Below are 21,992 nucleotides of genomic sequence, written 5' to 3'. Positions count from 1 at the left end.
TTATTTGCTCAGTTGTCAATTTAGGGAGATCTAATGGTTCCACAATCTTCAACAGTATACGAAGACGTGGAACTATAAAGATCAATATAGAACTCTTTAAAGGAATAATTAATATCAATGGCTGAGGTAAATATAGAGGGAATGGTAGAAAAAAACTCTCTTGGCTTTATATATCTAGCCAAAAGCTTCCCTGATTTGTCCCAGATTTAGAGTATGACTGCCTTGCCCTAAATAGCCAAAACTCCACTTTCCGCAACAAAATAGTATTATATCTGTATTTCAATCGGATGAGGCATCAGACGACATTCGGTGCTTCAGCTCTGTATCTGCATCTTTACTATTCTCTTCCAACTCAAGTTCTCGTGCTTTGGATTTTTTGGTAAATGATGCATACTGTATGATCCGACCCCTAAGAACTGCCTTAAGTACCTCCCAAGCCACGCCCACAGAGGATACTGAGGTCCAGTGGTCTCCATATAAACATTGATTTCAAACTTTAACATTTGATGGAAATCAGGATTTTGCAAAAGGGATATATTAAAGCGCCGACTATATTATTTATTTTTCTCCGTATGTGGCAACACCTCTAAACACACCAGGGTGTGATCTGAGACTAAGATATTTCCAATTGAGCAATCAACAACAGATGAAATGAGGGACCTGGATATAAAAAAAAAATCTATTCTAAAATAAATCTTATGGACTGATGACAAAAATGTCTAGTCTCTACCAGATGGGTTCAAAAGTCGCCAAATATCTGCAAGACCAACATTTATAAACATTCTGTGAAGCATCACTGTTGCTCTAGGGGGCTTACACACTTTTGCTTCACTATGATCAAGGACTGAGTTCATCAAATGATTAAAGTCTCCTCCCAATATTATATCATGAGGAGTGCCTTCAAGATCTATAAATAATCCCTGATCATCAGCATAAGGTATGTAAATATTTGCCAAAATCAACCTATGCCCCTGAATTTCTGCTAAAACAATAATGAGTCTTCCTAACTTATCTTTAATCTGTTTTAGGCCTTTGAATTGTAGATGTTTACTTATCAATGTAATTACACCCCTGCTATTACTTGAGCCAACACTAAAGAAAACATGTCCACTCCATATCTTCCCACTTTTTTCAGCTTCCTGTGGGGAAAGATGAGTTTCTTGAAGAAACACTATGTCATGTTTTTTTTTGCTTAAGAAAAAAATTACTTTCCTTCTTTTTATGGGGTGCCCCAAGCCATTTACATTCCATGTGGAGAGAGACAACCCACTCATATTAACATTTGACATTTGATATAATAGAAACAAAAATGAAACAAAACAAACAGAAAAAAGAAAAACATGCGCATTAACCCCACACACGACAGCGCCAACCGCTGTCAATAGCTCTAAACTGAGTCCATGTATGCCTACGAGAGCACCTGCAACAACTTTGCCATCGGATTATACAATTCCGGTGTTTCTGCAAAAATTTTGTGAGGCAAAATTACATAACAGAAATACTTTGTAAAACAAATCCCAGCCAGAGCTTGTCTAGGAATTTCACTATGTCCCTGCGTTCTTCATGCTCAGGAATTCCAACAATCTGTATGTTATTCCTTCGTCTCCTTTTTTCCAAATCTTCCTGTTTTTCCAAGATTTTTTCCATGACTATTTTGGTGGCGGGCAGATTAACGGATAATTCCCACTCCGATGACTCCAGATAATCGATTTGTTTCTTAACATCCGACACTCTTGTAACCAACTTAGAGAACTTTGGTTCTATCTCTGTAATCAATTGCCGTATTACAGCGAGATCCTCCAAGTTAGCAACAACCTTCATCAGCATCACAGAGATGTTGGACAGTTGATGCTGAACCTCTTCTCCAGTCATGCCTTCCGAATCAAGTTCCCGGGCTGCAGGGCCACCAGAGGTTTCATCTCTAATAACTGAATCAGCAATTAGGGAAAGTGCAGGGAGTAGAACTCGCATTGAGGACGTGGAGATCCAGATTGTTCATTAAAGTTTTAGTTTTTTTCATCAGGCATAGTTTTGTGTATTTGTATACAAACAAAATGTTCATAATTGTTTGAATAAATAAAATAGCCTACTAATACTGAGAAAAAGAACTAACACAATAAAAACAACAATAGTAATAATATTAACAATAATAGTAATAATAGTAGCTGCACAAACACTTTGTCATTACATCGAGTTTTGTGGCCCTTGACTTGATATTTTTGACAGAATTTGGCCCTTGGTGAAAACTAACTGGGGAACCCTGTACTAGTTCTTTAAAGAACTGTTAGCTGTTAAGTAGATAAGCTTGAATATTGTTAAAAAATATTGTTCGCACCAATTATTGTTCTAACTCTAGTTTTATGAAATGTACAATGTCACTCTGATCTGTGGGATCCATGCAACATTTCTAGACAAGTTTATACTGTATGTTGTGTGTCAGATGCTTGAAGTGTTCTAAGTGTCCTGCAGCATTTGGTCATTATTCACTCTGATGTTTGAAATGCAGAAGGTATTAACCATGATAACACTTCTGTAAATCTGCTGAGCACGATAACACACAAACACACACACTAATCAACAGGAGCTCTGAAATGCAGTCCTCCCTCTCAGAAAATTCACAGCCCTTGTAATATCAGCACCTTAACCCTCAGGCCACAGCACAGATTATAGTCGAAAGAAATGGAAAAAATACAAATGGAGATAGAGAGGTGACTGGTAGCGACTAACAGCGCTTGACTGTGTTTTACACAGATTGAGTGAATTGAACAGCTGTTCTTGAAGTGGAAACCACAAGACAAACAGCAGTAGTAAATTACTCCAAGTGTCAAACAGGAATTACATTAGCAGTCAACCTGAATCCACATAGCCAATCACTGAAGAGATCCCACTTCACCCAGCCAATCACTGAAGAGATTTGAATCAACAGAGTCGTTAACTGACAAAGACTTGGAGTTTGGAGAAAACGTTTAAAAAATATTGATGACATCTTAGTGCACCACAAATAAATCTCTACAACGAGAGTAATGAGAGTATCTACAGTATATCATATTGACAAAAAAAAAGGAAAAAAGATGAGCTCTTCAGTGTTACTTGCTAATCTTCTCGTATCAATGGGAAATGCATCAACATAGGACAGATATAAAGTGCTCGTCAAGCCATTTCATGGGGTTTTTAACTTCTGTGGTTACTGAAACATTGAAACATTCATTATATAGAACTGAATGAGTATTTGTTCAGTATTGGTTCGTTTAAGACGTGTTTTGATTCAGGTTATAATAATTCACACCCTGGTTTAGTTCCTCTCACATTGGCAAGAAGTGTTAATTAGAAAATGATCACATTAAATGTGTACTGGAACAAAATCTTGACGTTTTCTACATTATTCATTTACCTCCATATACGTATTATCAGACTAAATATGTCTAAATCCAAGGTGTCCTCGTGACATCAGAAGTGGCACTTTTTTTGAAAGAGTATTCAAGGCTGAACGTGGTCTCACGCTGCTGGATGAAATTGCAAGCGAATGCAGTGATTTAATCAGCATGTTGTGAGCAGGTTATTTAGTGGCTCGTCAGAGCATGAATTATGATTGTATTAGCATAATCTGCTGTGTAAATTAGAACAAGTGAGTCTTTAAGAGTTGTTTCGTACACATCAGATGCACTAATTCCTCATGCGGCGAGGATGCTCAGACCTTAATAAGGAATGAGAGCGCTCTCACACACAGGTGCACAAAGACATGCACAAAAAGTGATTAGTGTGCATTGAATTCAAAAGAAACCATCAATATTACGCATCTGTGCATAATGAAATTGTGATGTGCTCCTCTCACTTCTGAACATACAAAAATACATACATTTCAGCTCTTCATCATCACAACTCTGGGATGCAATTAAATATTAAAATAAAACAAAGTCATTGTTTTGAATGAAACTGAGCAAGTGAATGGGAGGGGTTTAAGGAATAGACGGGGTTGAGTGAATATGTGCGGGAAGTTAAGGTAAAAGGCAGAGTTGGGTGGGTGAGTGTGTGGATGAAGTTGAGGGTGGAGTTGAGTGAGTGTGTGGGTGGAGTTGAGGTTTGAGTTGAATGATTGTGTGGGTGGAGTTTAGGGAATAGGCGGAGTTGAGTGAGTGTGTGGGTGGAGTTGAGGTTTGAGTTGAATGATTGTGTGGGTGGAGTTTAGGGAATAGGCGGAGTTGAGTGAGTGTGTGGGTGGAGTTGAGGGTAGAGTTGAATGATTGTGTGGGTGGAGTTTAGGGAATAGTCGGAGTTGAGTGAGAGTGTGGGTGGAGTTGAGGGTAAAGTTGAGTGATTGTGGTGGTGGACTGGAGTGAGTGTGGGGGTGAAATTTAGGGATTAGTTGGAGTTAAGTGAATGTGTTGGTGGAGTTTGGCTAAGTTAGGTGAGTGTGTTGGTGGAGTTAAGGGAACAGGCTAAGTTGAGTGAGTTTGTGGGTTGAGTTGAGCGTGAAGTTGAGTTAATATGTGAGTGGATTTGTGGGTAGGGTTTAGTGAGTGTGGAGTTAAGTGATTGTGTAGGTGGGGTTGAGTCTTTGGGTGGAGTTGAGTGAGAGTGTGGGCGAAGTTTACAGAAAAGGCAGAGTTGAATGATTGTGTGGGTGTAGTTGAGGGAATAGGCAGATTTGAGTGAATATGTGGGTGGAGTTAAGTGATTATGTGGTTGGGGTTACATCTGTGGGTGGAGTTGAGTGCTTGTTGGTGGAGTTTAGGGACTAGGTGGAACTGAGTGAGTGTATGGATGAAGTTGAGGGTGATGTTGAGTGATTGTGTGGGCAGAGTTTAAACTTAAGTGATAAGTGTTTAGTGAGGGTGCAGTAAAGCAATTGTGTGAGTGGAGTTTTATGGAATAATTGAAGTTGAGTGTGTGTGTGTTGTTGGAGTTTAGGGAGTAGTCTGAGTTGAATGAGTGTGTGTGTGTTGTTGGAGTTTAGGGAATAGGCTAAGTTGAGTTAGTGTGTGGGTGGAGTTTTTTATGAATTGGCGGAGTTGAGTGAGTATGTGGATGAAGTTGAGGGTGGAGCTGATTGATTGTATGGGTGGAGATAAGTGAGTATTGGTGGAGTTTAAGGGACAGGCAAAGTTGAGTGTGTGTGAAGTTAAGGAAATAATCGGAGTTGGTTGAATGTGTTGGTGGAGTTTAGGATATAGGCTCAGTTGAGTGAGTATGTGGGTGGAGATGAGTGCATGTGTGGGTGTTAGTTGCTAGAGATGATTAGTGTGATATTTTGTGGTAAATTTGTGACTTTATACGGTGTTGAATTGTGGAGGAGTTGGTAAGTAAACACTGTCAATCAGTGGGTGGTGATTGCCATGATAGTGTTATGGCATTGAAGACATCCTGTTCAGCACCAGAAGAAAAGAGTGAGAAAACAAAGACAAGAAATGACACAACGTTGTAATTAGTACGGAGCTTGAATTTGGTGTTACAATGCATATGAATATATTGCGGAAACCAAATATTCTACTTCATCTACTTCATTTTATACACAAATAATTTGTACAAATCACAAAAGAAACGGAATATTTTGAAGTGGAATATTTCTGTTCAACCCGTGAAATTTTTGTAATTAATTTTTTTAGGAATCTTTCAGCAATAAATGCAAATTCTGTCATCATTTACTTCCTGTCATGTTGTTCCAAGCCTGTATGATTTTCCTTTTCCTGTGGAACAAAAAATAAAGAGGGCCAAAAATAAACATACTAAAGGAAATTGTTCAGTAACTGAAATGAAACATGCTAAATGACAAATATCTTTATTTTATTCCTTTAAACATCTATTCAAAATGTAACTACGCCCAATTAAACAAATGTATTAAAGAATTGTTCAGGTAATTCACAGTGATGGTAACAATGAGAACGTTTGGATGATTTATATTTTTAGTCATTACAGTTCTAGTTCTCTATCCCTTGATGTATGGCATGGTTTATAAAAGTGGGAGGGAAGCTGGATAAGTGTAATTCAGTATTTATAAAGTGTATCTCCTGAAGAAGGTAATGCATTGTCTTGCTAAACAAGCCGACAGTCTGTCGAGAGAAATTTTAATTGCACAGAAAATGACGAAGAGATGGAAATCAGAGAGCGTTTCACGCTGTCACAGCAAGCAGTTAATTCACTTCTGAACAAGATCTGTACAATATACAGAGGGTGTTATGCTAAAATAAAAAACTCATTGACTAGAGAATCTGTAATGATTAGGAATAGGGTACAATTTAGTGTTCAATGAATTTTTTCACAAGCGTTGACTGTGAAGAGAAACCGTCCTGGGATTTCACATAGAAACGGGCCCAAAAGTTGTTGAGTGGGGGGGTTCTCTTTTCTGCATATCACTGCCCCCTTAGGCATATAGCGGTGCAGTTTTGTGGCCCATTCTGCATAATGTGGCTCATTTTAGTTTTTTTTGGCCCATTCCACTGGGAAAATGCTCAGTATGCCAGATTACCAATCCAGCCCTGCGTTAGAGGCAGGAAGTGTGATCTGTTTTTTTATAATTCATGAGCTGTGACTATAAAACAGCATTTAGTTTACACTCTATTTCGACTCATTATTTGACCAGACTGCCGAAAGGTAAAACATTTGACACTAATTTTCAAAAATAAATAAACGTATGTGTTTCCAAGATGATAACCAGGTATCAGTCGCTAATGTAGACATTGAAGTCATGTGACAACAATTTAGCATTCTGTACTTCGGTTTGTAATGTTAACTATTTCAAGAAATAGGAATTAATACAGTGTATACTGTGTAGTATTCAGGAAATAATACATTAATATTACATTCGAGCATAGCCTATGTGTTTGTGTATATTATTGTGTCTATATCTACTGATCTGTCTGATATTGTCAAAAAAGAAGAAAAAAAGAAAATATTCTCTCATTCATTCGATGTGTGTTAAGTGTTAGCATTTTCATGAACCAACCAGTGTCTGAGTCGCCTTGAATGGAAATTGATTTGTGTCCGTTTGTGAGGTCGTTTTGCTAATGAGCTTTTCTGCCATTTGTAAAAATGGTTTACCATAACTAACAATGCCACAGTATTTTAATGAGGTCAAAGATTTTGGGATGGATTGCCGGGAGCCACCATGGCAACAGAGAGAGGTGACAGACTGACTTGTCATCTGTCAGATTATGTGGTTTGTTTTCCGTTCAGTCAGAACTAGTTAAACTCAGTACAGGAAAAATTTAACTATAATTTATCACAGGCAGTTTGTAATATGAGCTTCGATTAGAGTAAATGTTTAATTTAGCTCACATTGCTCTTCAGAACTGCAATTGATTTGCTTTTTACAGATGATTGAAAGCATCATTAAATAGAAAGACCTGACTGGACACTTTCGCATTGTGAATGATGTAATCAAATAAAAAATTATTGATTTAAACATTATAACTTATAAGTATGTTAAGAACATATTTCAAATGTAATATTTATTTTAAAAAAACTTTGTCAATGTACATTAATCTACCTGTTATGTTTTTATTATTATTGTAATGTGTAGGGTTTAGGGGTCTATAATTTCTTAAAAATATAAAAAAATGTACAAATACACTCACTGAGCACTTTATTTACATCACCTGTACACATACATATTCATGCAATTATGTAATCAACCAATCGTGTGGCAGCAATGCAGTGCATAAAATCATGCAGATATGGGTCAGGAGCTTCAGTTAATGTTCACATCGTTCATCAGAATGGAGAAAAATGTGATCTCATTGATTTGGACTGTGGCATGATTGTTGGCACCAGACGGGCTGGTTTGAGTATTTCTGGGATTTTCAGACACAACAGTCTCTAGAATTTACTCCGAATGGTGCCAAAAATAAAACTCATCCAGTGAGCGGCAGTTTTGTGGACAGAAACACTTGTTGATGAGAGAGGTCAACGGAGAATGGCCAGGGCTGTTTCCCAAAAGCATTGTAAGCCTAAGTAGATAGTGGAAACCATTGGCGCAACGGTCTCTATGATCAACTAAAGCTTGCGATGCTTTTGGGAAACACAAGCCAGACTGGTTTGAGCTGACAAAAAGGCTATTGTAACTCAGATAACCACTCTGTACAATTGCAGCAAACAGAATAGCATCTCAGAATGCACAACTTGTCGAACCTAGGATGGTGCAACAGACGGTCATGTCAGGACCTTTATTACGACCAAAGTTTTCCTAATAAAGTGCTCAGTGAGTGTGTATTTACTATGGATTTGTATAAATAAAAATTACATTTTATGCTGTCATAACATCTATATTGCACATTTCAACACCTTTTCAGAAGCGTTTCTTTAAATAATAATGATGAAAAGGGTGAATAAATGTTTCCAGAGGGCAAAGTGGCCAAAACAAAGGGGAACCTGGCATCCTTGTGGTACATGGGGCTATGTGATGGCGGGGAGTGAAGAGAGAGTAAGGTAAAGGTGTAATGGGTGGGGGCCTGCAGCCGTGACCTGCTTCTTGGTCTAGGGAGCAAGTGGCAGCAACATCTGTGGCGGCATGTCCTCCCTGGGCCACATCAAGGATTCCAGTTGCCGGAGATCCTCCTGGAATTGCAAGGATGCCAGCGTGAAGAGACCGGTCTCCTGAGTAGAGGCACGATGTGTTTTGAAAGGAAGAGGTGATGAGGCTCCATTAACTTGTGGTGCGCCTCATCACACACTGCTAAATGGGGAATAGTCACTGCGTCTCTCCTCTCTCTCCTGCCCACTCCCGTCAGGAGCCTACAAAGGACGGCTGATTCAAAGGGCGGGGCGTTGCTGACATCAGGGGAGGAGTTCAACATTTCACACCCCTCAATACATGAATGTTGATCTGGGATCATTTACTAATTGATAAAATCACACTAGCATTAATCTAGTTCCTGTCAAAAAACAGTCCTAATCATAACCGTTAACTACTCCCGAAACCTGAATATTTGTTCTACCTCCAACCGCAGTACTAACTCAAGCCTACAATCCCATTAGTTAATAGAAATTTTGTGCCAGCACCAGGATTTGCTCATCACAACTCGTTAATGAGTTTTTACGAGCTCAACTTATGAAGCCACATTCTCTGTTGTGCTATTTGGCAGCGATGACTTCCAGGGCCATATCATGCCGTTAAAGACTTCATGCATGCTTACGCACAAGCAAGCTCATTAAACAGTGCGCAAACATCAGAATTGTGCCGTCCACCTTCCTGTGAGAGCACGCAGACTTCTGGAGTTGAGTTCTAATGAAGTTTTGGCATGCTAACACATCAGCCCTGGCGAGATCGCAGAGAGTTCAAAATTAGAACATTCTCTCACGATCTCACTCCAAACGTGTGATGAACATTCATTTACAGCTCTTCGATGTTTTTGTGCGCCAAGATCCTGCGTCTTCACACATCTCTGTGTGATTCTCACATCAAAGTCCCCTGACGCTACGGCAAAGAGGAGGAGAGGAAAGTTGAGCTGAGAAGAGTTGATCAAACCTGGGAGTGTGTGTGAGAGAGAAAGAGCTGATGTTTGGTGGAAAGGTGTTAATTTTCCCTCCCCGACGAGGGAAAGTTTTACTCTGAACTTTCTTTCGAACGTGCGACATCATCAGTGTGTTTTTATTAGCACTCTTTCTCAGGGTGTCGTTTGGAAAGCATATTTGAATTATCCCTCCATGATGAAACTTGGGTGGACGACAGTGCTCATTGCTGTTATCATGTACCTTTTGTAAATAAACTGAATATGCTTGTGTTATAATTAAGTTGGCTTGTGAGAGCCAACTTACTGAAATTCTATTTAAACTTATTATTATTATTATTAGTGGTGCTTGCAAAGCATCACTATTGTAATCTCACATACTTATTATTATACTTTTTATTTTTATTTTTATTTTTATTTTTATATCTCTTAACAAAACTTCGGCACCTAACTCGTCCCGCACCGTTTGGCGTAGACCCACGAATGAGGTGTCAAATCGAACGGCCTATTGAGGACACATGTGCTATGACTTTTATAAGCGATCGGGGTACGGTATTTGCCCCAGGGGCAAAAAAGCGGCCGAAAAATCACATAGACTTAACATTGAGACAAACTTTGACGCGTCACAGCTCCAAGCGAGGATTTCAGTAGAAACGTGTGATTTGCCACATTTGAAGAGGCTGGCAGGCTCTGTAAGAGCATACCTCAATATGGGGTAAAAGTTGCACCCCTGGGGGCAGGAGCTGCCCAAAAATGCCCCAATTGACTTATAATGGTGTAGGACGGCCCATGAAATGAAAAGGCATAGGGATTTGTATTGAACATAGCTCTGGATCACAGTGTCATAGAGACGAGGGGGTGGGCTCATTTTACTCAGACGACCAATCAGTCTCTCAGGATCATTGTGAAGCTATCAAGCCACGCCCTAGCAACCATTAAGAGCACCTTAGCAACAAGTCCCATAGACTTCTATTGAAACAGATCAAAGGGATATCTCCGGATAGAAGTGTCATAGAAACACAAGGGTGGTCTCGTTTGACTCGGGACAGCAAACAGCCAATCATGCATCACATCAACACTTCCTAGCCCCTCCCTAGCAACCATTGTCGAGCACCTTAACAACCAAAATCCATAGAGGGATATCTTCCATTCTGAATGTCACAGAGGCATGGGAGTTGGTTTATATCATTCATACTGACAAGCAGCCTTTGGAGATTCATGATTGGCAGCTGCCAAGCCACTCCCTAGCAACTACACAGAGTACCCTAGCAACCGTTTAGCAGTAACTATATCTCTGCACCAGAAAATCAGAGAGACTTCTGGGTTGATTTATTTCAATCAGGATGGCAAGGACACTTGATTAGTATCACTATGGTAACTGCCTAGCAACCAGATGGGGTTACCCTAGCAACCGAGTAACAAATCACATATCTCTGCATCAGAAAAACGTAGAGACTTCCGGGTTGACTTATTTCAATCAGGATGGCAAGGACACTTCATTAGTATCACTATGGTAACTGCCTAGCAACCAGATGGGCTTACCCTAGCAACCGAGTAACAAATCACATATCTCTGCATCACAAAAACATAGAGACTTCCGGGTTGACTTATTTCAATCAGGATGGCAAGGACACTTGATTAGTATCACTATGGTAACTGCCTAGCAACCAGATGGGGTTACCCTAGCAACCGAGTAACAAATCACATATCTCTGCATCAGAAAATAGTAGAGACTTCTGGGTTGACTTATTTCAATCAGGATGGCAAGGACACTTCATTAGTATCACTATGGTAACTGCCTAGCAACCAGATGAGCTTACCCTAGCAACCAAGTAACAAATCACATATCTCTGCATCAGAAAACATCAGAGACTTCTGGGTTGATTTATTTCACATCAGGATGGCAAGGACACTTGATTAGTATCACTATGGTTACTGCCTAGCAACCAGATGGGGTTACCCTAGCAACCGAGTAACAAATCACATATCTCTGCACCAGAAAATAGTACAGACTTCAGGGTTGATTTATTTCACTCAGGATGGCAAGGACACTTCATTACTATCACTATGGTAACTGCCTAGCAACCAGATGGGGTTACCCTAGCAACCAAGTAACAAATCACATATCTCTGCACCAGAAAAGCAGTACAGACTTCTGGGTTGATTTATTTCAACCAGGATGGCAAGGACACTTCATTAGTATCACTATGGTAACTGCCTAGCAACCACATGGGGTTACCCTAGCAACCGAGTAACAAATCACATATCTCTGCATCAGAAAATCGTAGAGACTTCTGGGTTGATTTATTTCAATCAGGATGGCAAGGAGACTTGATTACTATCACTATGGTAACTGCCTAGCAACCAGATGGGGTTACCCTAGCAACCGAGTAACAAATCACATATCTCTGCACCAGAAAATAGTAGAGACTTCCGGGTTGATTTATTTCACTCAGGATGGCAAGGACACTTGATTACTATCACTATGGTAACTGCCTAGCAACCAGATGGGGTTACCCTAGCAACCGAGAAACAAATCACATATCTCTGCACCAGAAAAGAGTACAGACTTCTGGGTTGATTTATTTCACTCAGGATGGCAAGGACACTTGATTACTATCACTATGGTAACTGCCTAGCAACCAGATGGGGTTACCCTAGCAACCGAGTAACAAATCACATATCTCTGCACCAGAAAAGCAGTACAGACTTCCGGGTTGATTTATTTCAACCAGGATGGCAAGGACACTTCATTAGTATCACTATGGTAACTGCCTAGCAACCAGATGGGGTTACCCTAGCAACCAAGTAACAAATCACATATCTCTGCACCAGAAAACACTACAGACTTCCGGGTTGACTTATTTCACTCAGGATGGAAAGGAGCCATGTATTGTATTACCTTGGTAACTGCATAGCAACCACATGGGCTTACCCTAGCAACCGAGTAACAAATCACATATTTCTGCACCAGAAAATCGTACAGACTTCTGGGTTGATTTATTTATGACCATAATTTTTGTTCTTTTCAAGTTACAACATGCTGTTTGACGAGTTTTGCCACGGCAAGCACCACTCACATTTTCTTCAGGAAATGTACCTATCTAGTTTTTATTTTTATTTTTATTTTTATATCTCTTAACAAAACTTCGGCACCTAACTCGTCCCGCACCGTTTGGCGTAGACCCACGAATGAGGTGTCAAATCGAACGGCCTATTGAGGACACGTGTGCTATGACTTTTATAAGCGATCGGAGTACGGTATTTGCCCCAGGGGCAAAAAGCGGCCGAAAAATCACATAGACTTAACATTGAGACAAACTTTGACGCGTCACAGCTCCAAGCGAGGATTTCGTAGAAACGTGTGATTTGCCACATTTGAAGAGGCTGGCAGGCTCTGTAAGAGCATACCTCAATATGGGGTAAAAGTTGCACCCCTGGGGGCAGGAGCTGCCCAAAAATGCCCCAATTGACTTATAATGGTGTAGGACGGCCCATGAAATGAAAAGGCATAGGGATTTGTATTGAACATAGCTCTGGATCACAGTGTCATAGAGACGAGGGGTGGGCTCATTTTACTCAGACGACCAATCAGTCTCTCAGGATCATTGTGAAGCTATCAAGCCACGCCCTAGCAACCATTAAGAGCACCTTAGCAACAAGTCCCATAGACTTCTATTGAAACATATCAAAGGGATATCTCCGGATAGAAGTGTCATAGAAACACAAGGGTGGTCTCGTTTGACTCGGGACAGCAAACAGCCAATCATGCATCAAATCAACACTTCCTAGCCCCTCCCTAGCAACCATTGTCGAGCACCTTAACAACCAAAATCCATAGAGGGATATCTTCCATTCTGAATGTCACAGAGGCATGGGAGTTGGTTTATATCATTCATACTGACAAGCAGCCTTTGGAGATTCATGATTGGCAGCTGCCAAGCCACTCCCTAGCAACTAAACAGAGTACCCTAGCAACCGTTTAGCAGTAACTATATCTCTGCACCAGAAAATCAGAGAGACTTCTGGGTTGATTTATTTCAATCAGGATGGCAAGGAGACTTGATTAGTATCACTATGGTAACTGCCTAGCAACCAGATGGGGTTACCCTAGCAACCGAGTAACAAATCACATATCTCTGCATCAGAAAAACGTAGAGACTTCGGGTTGACTTATTTCAATCAGGATGGAAAGGACACTTCATTAGTATCACTATGGTAACTGCCTAGCAACCAGATGGGCTTACCCTAGCAACCGAGTAACAAATCACATATCTCTGCATCACAAAAACATAGAGACTTCCGGGTTGACTTATTTCAATCAGGCTGGCAAGGACACTTGATTAGTATCACTATGGTAACTGCCTAGCAACCAGATGGGGTTACCCTAGCAACCGAGTAACAAATCACATATCTCTGCACCACAAAATAGTACAGACCTCTGGGTTGATTTATTTCATTCAGGATGGCAAGGACACTTTATTACTATCACTATGGTAACTGCCTAGCAACCAGATGGGGTTACCCTAGCAACCAAGTAACAAATCACATATCTCTGCACCAGAAAATATCACAGACCTCTGGGTTGATTTATTTCACTCAGGATGGCAAGGACACTTGATTACTATCACTATGGTAACTGCCTAGCAACCAGATGGGGTTACCCTAGCAACCGAGTAACAAATCACATATCTCTGCACTAGAAAACAGTAGAGACTTCCGGGTTGACTTATTTTACTCAGGATGGCAAGGAGACTTCATTAGTATCACTATGGTAACTGCCTAGCAACCATATGGGGTTACCCTAGCAACCAAGTAACAAATCACATATCTCTGCATCAGAAAAACGTAGATACTTCTGGGTTGGTTTATTTCAATCAGGATGGCAAAGACACTTGATTATGATCACTATGGTAACTGCCTAGCAACAAGGAGGGGTTACCCTAGCAACCGAGTAACAAATCACATATCTCTGCACCAGAAAATTGAAGAGAATTCTGGGTTGATTTATTTTAATCAGGATGGCCAGGAGACTTGATTAGTATCACTATGGTAACTGCCTAGAAACCAGATGGGGTTAACCTAGCAACCGAGTAACAAATCACATATCTTTCCACCAGAAATTTGTAGAGATTTCCGGGTTGACTTATTTCACTCAGGATGGCAAGGAGACTTCATTACTATCACTATGGTAACTGCCTAGCAACCATATGGGGTTACCCTAGCAACCAAGTAACAAATCACATATCTCTGCATCAGAAAAACGTACAGACTTCTGGGTTGGTTTATTTCACTCAGGATGGCAAGGAGACCTGATTACTATCACTATGGTAACTGCCTAGCAACCAGATGGGGTTACCCTAGCAACCGAGTAACAAATCACATATCTCTGCACTACAAAACAGTAGAGACTTCCGGGTTGACTTATTTTACTCAGGATGGCAAGGACACTTGATTAGTATCACTATGGTAACTGCCTAGCAACCAGATGGGGTTACCCTAGCAACCGAGTAAGAAATCACATATCTCTGCACCAGAAAACACTACAGACTTCCGGGTTGACTTATTTCACTCAGGATGGAAAGGAGCCATGTGTTGTATTACCTTGGTAACTGCATAGCAACCACTTGGGCTTACCCTAGCAACCGAGTAACAAATCACATATTTCTGCACCAGAAAATCGTACAGACTTCTGGTTTGATTTATTTATGACCATAATTTTTGTTCTTTTCAAGTTATAGCATGCTGTTTCACGAGTTTTGCCACGACAAGCACCACTCACATTTTCTTCAGGAAATGTACCTATCTAGTTAGTGGTGCTTGCAAAGCATCACTATTGTAATCTCACATACTTATTATTTTTATTTTTATTTTTATTTTTATTTTATATCTCTTAACAAAACTTCGGCACCTAACTCGTCCCGCACCGTTTGGCGTAGACCCACGAATGAGGTGTCAAATCGAACGGCCTATTGAGGACACGTGTGCTATGACTTTTATAAGCGATCGGGGTACGGTATTTGCCCCAGGGGCAAAAAAGCGGCCGAAAAATCCCATAGACTTAACATTGAGACAAACTTTGACGCGTCACAGCTCCAAGCGAGGATTTCAGTAGAAACGTGTGATTTGCCACATTTGAAGAGGCTGGCAGGCTCTGTAAGAGCATACCTCAATATGGGGTAAAAGTTGCACCCCTGGGGGCAGGAGCTGCCCAAAAATGCCCCAATTGACTTATAATGGTGTAGGACGGCCCATGAAATGAAAAGGCATAGGGATTTGTATTGAACATAGCTCTGGATCACAGTGTCATAGAGACGAGGGGGTGGGCTCATTTTACTCAGACGACCAATCAGTCTCTCAGGATCATTGTGAAGCTATCAAGCCACGCCCTAGCAACCATTAAGAGCACCTTAGCAACAAGTCCCATAGACTTCTATTGAAACAGATCAAAGGGATATCTCCGGATAGAAGTGTCATAGAAACACAAGGGTGGTCTCGTTTGACTCGGGACAGCAAACAGCCAATCATGCATCAAATCAACACTTCCTAGCCCCTCCCTAGCAACCATTGTCGAGCACCTTAACAACCAAAATCCATAGAGGGATATCTTCCATTCTGAATGTCACAGAGGCATGGGAGTTGGTTTATATCATTCATACTGACAAGCAGCCTTTGGAGATTCATGATTGGCAGCTGCCAAGCCACTCCCTAGCAACTAAACAGAGTACCCTAGCAACCGTTTAGCAGTAACTATATCTCTGCACCAGAAAATCAGAGAGACTTCTGGGTTGATTTATTTCAATCAGGATGGCAAGGACACTTGATTAGTATCACTATGGTAACTGCCTAGCAACCAGATGGGGTTACCCTAGCAACCGAGTAACAAATCACATATCTCTGCATCAGAAAAACGTAGAGACTTCCGGGTTGACTTATTTCAATCAGGATGGAAAGGAGACTTCATTAGTATCACTATGGTAACTGCCTAGCAACCAGATGGGCTTACCCTAGCAACCGAGTAACAAATCACATATCTCTGCATCACAAAAACATAGAGACTTCGGGTTGACTTATTTCAATCAGGATGGCAAGGACACTTGATTAGTATCACTATGGTAACTGCCTAGCAACCACATGGGGTTACCCTAGCAACCTAGTAACAAATCACATATTTCTGCACCAGAACATTATACAGACTTCTGGGTTGATTTATTTATGACCACAATTTCTGTTCTTTTCAAGCAGGCTATTTGATCGAGTTTTGCCACGGCAAGCACCACTCACATTTTCTTCAGGAAATGTACCTATCTAGTTATACTTTATTACTTTTATTATTTTTATTTTTATATCTCTTAACAAAACTTCGGCACCTAACTCGTCCCGCACCGTTTGGCGTAGACCCACGAATGAGGTGTCAAATCGAACGGCCTATTGAGGACACATGTGCTATGACTTTTATAAGCGATCGGAGTGCGGTATTTGCCCCAGGGGCAAAAAAGCGGCCGAAAAATCCCATAGACTTAACATTGAGACAAACTTTGACGCGTCACAGCTCCAAGCGAGGATTTCAGTAGAAACGTGTGATTTGCCACATTTGAAGAGGCTGGCAGGCTCTGTAAGAGCATACCTCAATATGGGGTAAAAGTTGCACCCCTGGGGGCAGGAGCTGCCCAAAAATGCCCCAATTGACTTATAATGGTGTAGGACGGCCCATGAAATGAAAAGGCATAGGGATTTGTATTGAACATAGCTCTGGATCACAGTGTCATAGAGACGAGGGGTGGGCTCATTTTACTCAGACGACCAATCAGTCTCTCAGGATCATTGTGAAGCTATCAAGCCACGCCCTAGCAACCATTAAGAGCACCTTAGCAACAAGTCCCATAGACTTCTATTGAAACAGATCAAAGGGATATCTCCGGATAGAAGTGTCATAGAAACACAAGGGTGGTCTCGTTTGACTCGGGACAGCAAACAGCCAATCATGCATCACTTCAACACTTCCTAGCCCCTCCCTAGCAACCATTGTCGAGCACCTTAACAACCAAAATCCATAGAGGGATATCTTCCATTCTGAATGTCACAGAGGCATGGGAGTTGGTTTATATCATTCATACTGACAAGCAGCCTTTGGAGATTCATGATTGGCAGCTGCCAAGCCACTCCCTAGCAACTAAACAGAGTACCCTAGCAACCGTTTAGCAGTAACTATATCTCTGCACCAGAAAATCAGAGAGACTTCTGGGTTGATTTATTTCAATCAGGATGGCAAGGACACTTGATTAGTATCACTATGGTAACTGCCTAGCAACCAGATGGGGTTACCCTAGCAACCGAGTAACAAATCACATATCTCTGCATCAGAAAAACGTAGAGACTTCCGGGTTGACTTATTTCAATCAGGATGGCAAGGACACTTCATTAGTATCACTATGGTAACTGCCTAGCAACCAGATGGGCTTACCCTAGCAACCGAGTAACAAATCACATATCTCTGCATCACAAAAACATAGAGACTTCCGGGTTGACTTATTTCAATCAGGATGGCAAGGACACTTGATTAGTATCACTATGGTAACTGCCTAGCAACCAGATGGGGTTACCCTAGCAACCGAGTAACAAATCACATATCTCTGCATCAGAAAAACGTAGAGACTTCCGGGTTGACTTATTTCAATCAGGATGGCAAGGACACTTCATTAGTATCACTATGGTAACTGCCTAGCAACCACATGAGCTTACCCTAGCAACCGAGTAACAAATCACATATCTCTGCATCAGAAAAACGTAGAGACTTCCGGGTTGACTTATTTCAATCAGGATGGCAAGGACACTTGATTAGTATCACTATGATTACTGCCTAGCAACCAGATGGGGTTACCCTAGCAACCGAGTAACAAATCACATATCTCTGCACCAGAAAATAGTACTGACTTCAGGGTTGATTTATTTCACTCAGGATGGCAAGGACACTTCATTACTATCACTATGGTAACTGCCTAGCAACCAGATGGGGTTACCCTAGCAACCGAGAAACAAATCACATATCTCGGCACCAGAAAAGAGTACAGACTTCCAGGTTGATTTATTTCAACCAGGATGGCAAGGACACTTCATTAGTATCAATATGGTAACTGCCTAGCAACCACATGGGGTTACCCTAGCAACCGAGTAACAAATCACATATCTCTGCATCAGAAAAACGTAGATACTTCTGGGTTGACTTATTTCAATCAGGATGGCAAGGACACTTGATTACTATCACTATGGTAACTGCCTAGCAACCAGATGGGGTTACCCTAGCAACCGAGTAACAAATCACATATCTCTGCACCAGAAAATAGTACTGACTTCCGGGTTGATTTATTTCACTCAGGATCGCAAGGACACTTGATTACTATCACTATGGTAACTGCCTAGCAACCAGATGGGGTTACCCTAGCAACCGAGAAACAAATCACATATCTCGGCACCAGAAAAGAGTACAGACTTCTGGGTTGATTTATTTCACTCAGGATCGCAAGGACACTTGATTACTATCACTATGGTAACTGCCTAGCAACCAGATGGGGTTACCCTAGCAACCGAGAAACAAATCACATATCTCTGCACCAGAAAAGAGTACAGACTTCCGGGTTGATTTATTTCAACCAGGATGGCAAGGACACTTCATTAGTATCACTATGGTAACTGCCTAGCAACCAGATGGGGTTACCCTAGCAACCGAGTAACAAATCACATATCTCTGCACCAGAAAACACTACAGACTTCCGGGTTGACTTATTTCACTCAGGATGGAAAGGAGCCATGTATTGTATTACCTTGGTAACTGCATAGCAACCACATGGGCTTACCCTAGCAACCGAGTAACAAATCACATATTTCTGCACCAGAAAATCGTACAGACTTCTGGGCTGATTTATTTATGACCATAATTTTTGTTCTTTTCAAGTTACAACATGCTGTTTGACGAGTTTTGCCACGGCAAGCACCACTCACATTTTCTTCAGGAAATGTACCTATCTAGTTTTTATTTTTATTTTTATTTTTATATCTCTTAACAAAACTTCGGCACCTAACTCGTCCCGCACCGTTTGGCGTAGACCCACGAATGAGGTGTCAAATCGAACGGCCTATTGAGGACACGTGTGCTATGACTTTTATAAGCGATCGGAGTACGGTATTTGCCCCAGGGGCAAAAAAGCGGCCGAAAAATCACATAGACTTAACATTGAGACAAACTTTGACGCGTCACAGCTCCAAGCGAGGATTTCGTAGAAACGTGTGATTTGCCACATTTGAAGAGGCTGGCAGGCTCTGTAAGAGCATACCTCAATATGGGGTAAAAGTTGCACCCCTGGGGGCAGGAGCTGCCCAAAAATGCCCCAATTGACTTATAATGGTGTAGGACGGCCCATGAAATGAAAAGGCATAGGGATTTGTATTGAACATAGCTCTGGATCACAGTGTCATAGAGACGAGGGGGTGGGCTCATTTTACTCAGACGACCAATCAGTCTCTCAGGATCATTGTGAAGCTATCAAGCCACGCCCTAGCAACCATTAAGAGCACCTTAGCAACAAGTCCCATAGACTTCTATTGAAACATATCAAAGGGATATCTCCGGATAGAAGTGTCATAGAAACACAAGGGTGGTCTCGTTTGACTCGGGACAGCAAACAGCCAATCATGCATCAAATCAACACTTCCTAGCCCCTCCCTAGCAACCATTGTCGAGCACCTTAACAACCAAAATCCATAGAGGGATATCTTCCATTCTGAATGTCACAGAGGCATGGGAGTTGGTTTATATCATTCATACTGACAAGCAGCCTTTGGAGATTCATGATTGGCAGCTGCCAAGCCACTCCCTAGCAACTAAACAGAGTACCCTAGCAACCGTTTAGCAGTAACTATATCTCTGCACCAGAAAATCAGAGAGACTTCTGGGTTGATTTATTTCAATCAGGATGGCAAGGAGACTTGATTAGTATCACTATGGTAACTGCCTAGCAACCAGATGGGGTTACCCTAGCAACCGAGTAACAAATCACATATCTCTGCATCAGAAAAGCGTAGAGACTTCCGGGTTGACTTATTTCAATCAGGATGGAAAGGACACTTCATTAGTATCACTATGGTAACTGCCTAGCAACCAGATGGGCTTACCCTAGCAACCGAGTAACAAATCACATATCTCTGCATCACAAAAACATAGAGACTTCCGGGTTGACTTATTTCAATCAGGCTGGCAAGGACACTTGATTAGTATCACTATGGTAACTGCCTAGCAACCAGATGGGGTTACCCTAGCAACCGAGTAACAAATCACATATCTCTGCACCACAAAATAGTACAGACCTCTGGGTTGATTTATTTCATTCAGGATGGCAAGGACACTTTATTACTATCACTATGGTAACTGCCTAGCAACCAGATGGGGTTACCCTAGCAACCAAGTAACAAATCACATATCTCTGCACCAGAAAATATCACAGACCTCTGGGTTGATTTATTTCACTCAGGATGGCAAGGACACTTGATTACTATCACTATGGTAACTGCCTAGCAACCAGATGGGGTTACCCTAGCAACCGAGTAACAAATCACATATCTCTGCACTAGAAAACAGTAGAGACTTCCGGGTTGACTTATTTTACTCAGGATGGCAAGGAGACTTCATTAGTATCACTATGGTAACTGCCTAGCAACCATATGGGGTTACCCTAGCAACCAAGTAACAAATCACATATCTCTGCATCAGAAAAACGTAGATACTTCTGGGTTGGTTTATTTCAATCAGGATGGCAAAGACACTTGATTATGATCACTATGGTAACTGCCTAGCAACAAGGAGAGGTTACCCTAGCAACCGAGTAACAAATCACATATCTCTGCACCAGAAAATTGAAGAGAATTCTGGGTTGATTTATTTTAATCAGGATGGCCAGGAGACTTGATTAGTATCACTATGGTAACTGCCTAGAAACCAGATGGGGTTAACCTAGCAACCGAGTAACAAATCACATATCTTTCCACCAGAAATTTGTAGAGATTTCGGGTTGACTTATTTCACTCAGGATGGCAAGGAGACTTCATTACTATCACTATGGTAACTGCCTAGCAACCATATGGGGTTACCCTAGCAACCAAGTAACAAATCACATATCTCTGCATCAGAAAAACGTACAGACTTCTGGGTTGGTTTATTTCACTCAGGATGGCAAGGAGACCTGATTACTATCACTATGGTAACTGCCTAGCAACCAGATGGGGTTACCCTAGCAACCGAGTAACAAATCACATATCTCTGCACTACAAAACAGTAGAGACTTCCGGGTTGACTTATTTTACTCAGGATGGCAAGGACACTTGATTAGTATCACTATGGTAACTGCCTAGCAACCAGATGGGGTTACCCTAGCAACCGAGTAAGAAATCACATATCTCTGCACCAGAAAACACTACAGACTTCCGGGTTGACTTATTTCACTCAGGATGGAAAGGAGCCATGTGTTGTATTACCTTGGTAACTGCATAGCAACCACT

Source organism: Xyrauchen texanus, chromosome 2 (genome assembly GCF_025860055.1).
Source record: "Xyrauchen texanus isolate HMW12.3.18 chromosome 2, RBS_HiC_50CHRs, whole genome shotgun sequence".
Taxonomy (NCBI): Eukaryota; Metazoa; Chordata; class Actinopteri; order Cypriniformes; family Catostomidae; genus Xyrauchen; species Xyrauchen texanus.
This window is presented reverse-complemented; position numbering follows the sequence as displayed.